The sequence below is a fragment of the Epinephelus fuscoguttatus genome, linkage group LG20 (genome assembly GCF_011397635.1).
Source record: "Epinephelus fuscoguttatus linkage group LG20, E.fuscoguttatus.final_Chr_v1".
Lineage (NCBI taxonomy): Eukaryota > Metazoa > Chordata > Actinopteri > Perciformes > Serranidae > Epinephelus > Epinephelus fuscoguttatus.
The window spans coordinates 11,386,863-11,393,567 of NC_064771.1; the positions used below are offsets into that span (position 1 = coordinate 11,386,863).

Below are 6,705 nucleotides of genomic sequence, written 5' to 3' on the forward strand. Positions count from 1 at the left end.
TAGGGTATGAATAACATGTTCAGTAAGTAATTGTAAGTGGTAATGTTCACCAATCAGCATATTGTATTGGTGCTAATTCAAAGCCAACATTTTTGCTGCTTTTTTTTCCACATTAAAACCATTACATTAGATCAATCACCTGGAGAACGCCGATTTCTTGGCCATGTTCTGTTAATCCGTAACCAGGTATCTGACCGGCTAACTCACCCATTAATATCTTATCAAAGCTCACATTACGTATAATTATGGATGGGCCGTTTTGAGCGACAGGCTATCTACTGATGGTGTCCTTGGCTTCTCAGTCAGATGCACCCCTCGCTTATCCACAGCACCTGCCTCTCACCCACATATGGTCACTTCTGGCTCAAAAAAACCAAGATGGCGACAGCGACAGCCAAGTTGCTGAACTCGAGGCTTCAAAAGGAAGCCCATAGTGAGTAATAGGTATATGGGTACTACCATGGTAGCTGTAACCATTATTTTTTACAGTCTATGCGTTTTAGAGGTGAGTGTGTTCAAAAACTTAAGGCTGGGAAAGTATCAGTGTGAAAGCACAGAATGTGATCGGCCTGGTGCCACATCACCAAATTGTACCCTGCCAATATATTGCTACTCAGTTGCCTGATATGTATGTGGATGTAAAGGCTCTGTTGGGTTGCCTTTGTATTTTCCTTTTTTTCATACTCTATACCTGCCCTATTTAAAAGGTCTTTGTCATGTGTTTTGTAATGATTATCAGTCAGTAAAGTTAATCAGGTCCTTACACGCATGACCTGATTTCTTAGAGTAAACTGTTCTTGTGTGTGTGTGTGTGTGTGTGTGTGTGTGTGTTCACTAGATATAACTTACTTGTAACACACAAAAAAAGCAGTAGGCTTTAATTATTTCCCAACACTATCAACTTGTGTTTCAATATTCAGTGCACTTCGGGAAACATCTGTCTGGAGGAAACAAGTCCTCTCTGCTTGGCCGCCAGCAGCTGCTCAAAAACATGCCTGTTTATGTCAGTCGCTGATTAGTTCAGTGTATTAGGACTGAAGGTGAGACCAGTGATTTCATGCCAGTTTCTAACAGATATCAGGCAACATCTGGCATGGTTTGGTGCAGCAGCGCCCTGCAGGTCATCTAATATCCTCTCCCTGAGAAAACATTCCCTCAATAACAAACACTCCTCCTCTTCAAACACATTATTTAACAAAAGTTTGTTAAGTGAGTCTTCAGAATCGGGCTCTTCATTACTCACTACGACCACGTCTCTGCTATACACAGTCATACCTGGAGCCCAGGTATGACTATGACTTCTATGTGGGAGTGAAAGTGGGTCGAGCTTTAGGCTAGGAATTAGGTCTGAGACTTTCCTGAGGTAAAGGCATCGCAGGGACTTTCTGGAACCACTGGTTACCAGTAAATAGGGATGTGTTCCGAATCACAGACTTTTCTTATTACTCTTAATAGGTTCTGCAGCTGTCCTTTAAAAGTATGTACTGTTGCATGCCGTATGCACTCAATTTGGACATACTACTTCCTCAAAGAGATAAAACAAAACGCTGTTCACCGAGCTTGCCAAGAGACAGATGTCGACCCGGAGAGCTCTGCTGTTGTTATTTTGCAATAAGTAATAACTGCGTACATTATTGATTCTAACATATTATATTCACGATAGTAAAATTACAGAGGCTGGACATTTCACTTCAATGTGTTGTCATCTGTCATTGTGACTTATGACAGCTGTCAATCAACTGTCAAGCTGTTGTCTGTTTGCAGAGGATTGTGGGTCAGAATAGACAGAAAGCATGCTGCCTTGTAGCAAAATCCGATAGGATGTACTGCATTTGACATACTATGTACTGGGACATACTAAATCTTTTTCTGGCATACTATATAGTATGGGTATTGGAACACACTTACTGTGTCACCCTCATCATTGGCTGCCTATAGAGAAGGGTTGAGTTTAGACAGGTTTGATCTGGTCTAGTCAGTGGCATTTTGTGACTCCATTGTTGCTATTCTGGGTTGCACTGGGCCATTGTGCAACTGGGGTTGTCTGTGGTATACAGTGCAGCTGAAATATGGCTCCTATGATGGAGGAGTTTGTTCAATCTCCTTCTGAGGAGTTATTTGAAAAGTATACCAAGGAAATGCTATTAAACATTGTTGATCACTATGGAATTAAATTACCTGATTAAAGGTTTAAAGAATCTTAAAAAATGCTGTGGAAAATCAAATTGCTAGAAGGTTAAATACTGGTAAATGAAGATATGAGGGAGCAACCTTTAAGATTAACATCAGGAAAACTGCTGGCTCTAATGTTTGAACAACGTTGAGAACCTCTGATGTTACAGTTTCAATGTGGAGAAATCAAACAACAAAGGGAATTGGAAATGGAAGTAACGAGACAAAGAACAGAACTGGCTGAACTGTAACTGCAGCAATGCAAACTAAATTTGATTTAAAAAAGGTAAACCTGTAAGGGGTTTGGTTCAGAGTAAATGTGAGTTTGATGTGGCAACTAACTTGTGTTTGGTTGTGTTTGGCTAACTTGTGTCTACTGTTTGGGGCGGCTGTGGCCCAGAGGCAGAGAGGGTCATCCACTAATTGGAAAATCGGCAGTTCAATCCCTGGCTCCTTCTGTCCACTTGTTGAAGTGTCCTTGGGCAAGATACTGAACCCTAAATGCTCCATGGCTGTTCCATCAGTGTGTGAATGGTTACTGAGTAGCAGGAGGCACCGTGCATGTTAGCCTCGGCCACCAGTGTACGAATGTGTGTGTGAATGGGTGAATGTGGCTTGTAGTATAAAAGCACTTTGAGTGGTCGGAAGACTTGAAAAGCACTATACAAGTGCAGTCCATGTACCATTCTGAAGTTTGCAGAGAAGGATCCAGATGTGTTACTCTCTGTTTGAGAGGGTCGTGTAGTCTAGAGAGTGGTCTGATGATGCACACCCGTCCTTCTCCTGTGTGTTCTGACAGGTAAGGCACAAGAGGCTCAAGTTCCGCTTTCCAAGTCAGACAGCACATCTTTGAATTTGCACATCTGGTGTTAAAACAGTTCATCAGTTTGTGCAGTTCCTGGGGTGGAGCTGCAGTCCAACACTAGGCAAGAAGTCTGATGATTCAGCATCCATATCTGAGGGGTTTCTGTCAGTCCAGGGTCAGAAAAAAGGTTGCAGTTGCCTGATACATGCATGCACTTTTCCTGTTTTAGTGGCACTGATGACACTGATGACCAAGGAATGGGTCTGGTTCCCATCTTGGCTCTCCGCCACAAATTAAATCTGCTTTCAGGTTTGCCGTCCGGTCAAGTGGCAGTTGGTGTTCAATTTATGTTCCCAGTTGAAGGGGTTGACGTGATCCGTGGAAATGATTGAGCTGGCGAAGGTGTGTGGCCTGGCATCCATGTGGGTAACATGGCTTATCATTTACCAGCCATCGCAGTTACCGGTGCCATGAGCCGTGCCAACTTCGACAATACTTGCAAAAAGAGGCAAAAATAAGTTACCTGTTGTGTTCACACCTGTACCAGTGCCGTCTATTTGGCAGAGATTTGGCAGAGAAAGCTGAAAGGTCAAAGTACAACAGGCCCAAAGGATGAAAGCATCAGCTGATTGCTGTGCTGAGCAGCACCAGTTTGGTTGGTGATCTGGCGTTGCTGTGACTGGTGTGGTTGCTGTTTCAGGCTTGGTTTTGTGGTCCGTTTACAGCTGTGTGTCAGATTCCTGAGCTGATCTCTCTGCAGAGAGATGGCTCTAAGCTTGACCATGTTGATCAGCCATGCATCTGTTATGTTCTTTGTGTTGGTATTGTGACTGGCACCTGCCTGTCCTCACCTAGGGGCGAGGGAGAGCTGTTACCTGATGTCGGTGATTGCAGGACCCCCTTTGAAATTTAAAGTGTTTGGAGCCATTCTGTCCTGTTTGTGGCATTTGGATGAGGTTGGGTGTGCTGGAGTTGGTTGAGCCCAGTTATCCTGAGTTGATTTGTTGATTTATATAGTTCTTCCTAAATTTTTATGACTATAATTATATTTGCCTAATCTGACACAGTGACCATTGTTAACAGACAAAAATACTATGAAGCGTGAACCCGGCATTACTAATGTTATTCTGTGTGTTTTTGTGTGCTGTGTTTCAGGGCATCCTCAGTGTTACAGGCCTTGGCCCAGGGTCCCAGGACTCATTATCCCCCCCTGCTGTATGAAAGCCTCAAAGGCCCACATTCAAGAGCCCTTTGTTTCCTGCTTTGAACAGAGGGAAACCACATTTGCTCATTGTGGAATACATGCATTCCTGTAAGAAAAAGTATAACACTAACACAAACCTCATCCTCTGTCTGTATTTGGGGTGTGATGGAAAGCAAATTTTAGGCAGACAAATGGGGCATAATGTGAAGAAAAATTGCAGCAGTTGGTATTTAAATGTAACATGTAATATAGTCATCTAATAATAATTACATATATAAGCATGTGAAACTAAGAATCATTTTGTTTTTTATTAGCTTGGAATGAGCCCTTCATTGAGCTGGTCAACTTCCATGGAGCTCACTATGTTGTACTACCATGTTTTTAGAGTAGCTCTGAAAGGACTGGCTCTATAGAGGCCTTGTGTGTTCTTACATTACCTGAAGGCCGACGTAGGTTCTACTACATGCATGGAAAGGAGGGATTGAGCCGAGGGGCATTGAGTTAGGTGCAATGTGCAACCCTTATCACTAGATGCCACTAAATCCCTCATACTGCTCATTTAAAAGAGGATATAAGCAATCATTATTTTACAATTTGTCACTACGGGGTAATTCTGAGGTGTTATTACGGTATTGTATTTTAATGAAGTATTATATTCCTATTTGTCTTTCCAACTCTACAGTTTTACCACTGCGAACAAAACACAGTACTGTGTGGATCCAGAAGCCAAATGGCTCAAAAGAAGATTCCAAAGGTTACAGAAAGTAAGTTTGGAAGACAGACTTTTATGTTTGTTTTTATATTACCATTTTCTTTTTCATGATTTATTTTGTTCCATATTCCCACAGTAACAAGTAATGTTGTACATTTGTGGCAAATCAAATGCAGCATACTTTGAAGGGTCCTTTAATTTTCTACAGATTAACCTATAACTTGTTTTTCTCCACAGAAAGGGATATGTTGCTACTGAAAGGCGTCCAACAGCCAAAATGAAGATGATACATTATGACCTTCCAACAGAAATCTTTATATTTAAACCATTTTTTTTTAATGTTCCTGAATTAGAGCTTTAATTATCTATTGTTTTAATACATATCAAGATAATAACTATGTCTTTATAGGACTCTTTACACCAAAGTAATTTTGACCAAGTCATATAGCAGCTTGGTGCCATTGGTACATAGATATGCATTTATTATCTCTGAAGGTGAAGTTTGCTGATAGCCTAATGTTAGCTTTGCACTTTTGGTGATTGCATTTACACTCCAGAAATAATTATAGTGTTCATTCTGTTCCTGGTCTCTTGGACGCCTAGCAGGCTCATAATTATAAGCCTGTGGGCCGTCATATGCACATGAATGTACATTTTCAACCTCTTCAGGCTCAAAACTAGTACTGGGATCCATGTTTATTAATGTTACTGTAACCGGTCTGGTCTGACACTCGGGATGGCTATGAACTCTGCGTTGTGTTGTGGGTGATGAGGAAGGAGACGAGGATAACCTCTGCTTTGCTGACCGGGAGGGGGAAAATCAGTACAGCAACTTCTCATGACCAGCTTTCCACAGCAACACCTCTCCTCACAGCGTCCGGAAAACGAGTGAGTCGCTACCACATTACTCTCTATTTGATTTATAACAACAAAATTATTAAAACTGTTCAATAAAATAGAATACATCTCTTACAAACTGTATAATTACAGTAACAATGTGCAATTTCAGAGACATTTTTCCCCCATCAGCAGCAATTATTTTATATTTCATAACAACAAATGTGTACAAAACAACATAAAAGGGAGCTCACATACCTGTACAAAACACACAAAAATCAGTACAGCAACTTCTCATGACCAGCTTTCCACAGCAACACCTTTAAACATAAGGGAACAATACAACAACCTGTGCGAAAAACTGCCGCCATACTCCTTTAGCTTAACTCAAGATCGGTAACCTGGCATGCTACATAAAAGTGCTGTACTGATAAAATAATTAAATAAATACAAACTCCGAAATAAATGCACCAGCAGCGGGTAATGTGTGTGACCTGTAACATGTAAAATTTGTAACTCTGTTTAGCGTTTTTACTGCATTTTAACACTTTATAGACCCGTAAGAACCCGTAGGAACACCCGTAATGCTTACCTCTCCTCACAGCGTCCGGAAAACAAGTGAGGAGGACAGCGCAAATTCACAGGAAGCGACGTCATTACAAGGTCGAAGGTCACACAACAAAAATACAACTTACCAAAATAAAAGCTCCCCAAAATAAATACAGAGAAAGGTATAAACACATGAAAAACATCAGAATATGAACATACATAGAAAAATGGATTTGGTGAAATACACCTACTAAAACTATACATCGGTCACATCGCACTCAATCGAACTCGGCCGGACTCCCTTACGCTATGTCACTTCTTAGATACGTCACTTTTTAGATGTGAAATTCTCTCACAAAAACGACCCCAAAAGTCACTGTAGTGTGTGTATATGTTTTTGTTTTTTGTTTTAATCGAGTTTCTACA

The 6,705-nt window shown here is 41.1% G+C and overlaps 1 long non-coding RNA gene across 1 annotated transcript; it reads left to right on the forward strand.

Annotated features, from left to right (window-relative positions):
* The first annotated feature begins 4,136 nt into the window (after positions 1-4,136).
* Positions 4,137-5,699, forward strand: LOC125880775 (uncharacterized). Its single transcript, XR_007448159.1, has 3 exons — positions 4,137-4,289; positions 4,864-4,945; positions 5,131-5,699. It is a non-coding gene; the product is annotated as an uncharacterized LOC125880775 (long non-coding RNA).
* Positions 5,700-6,705: the final 1,006 nt, after the last annotated feature.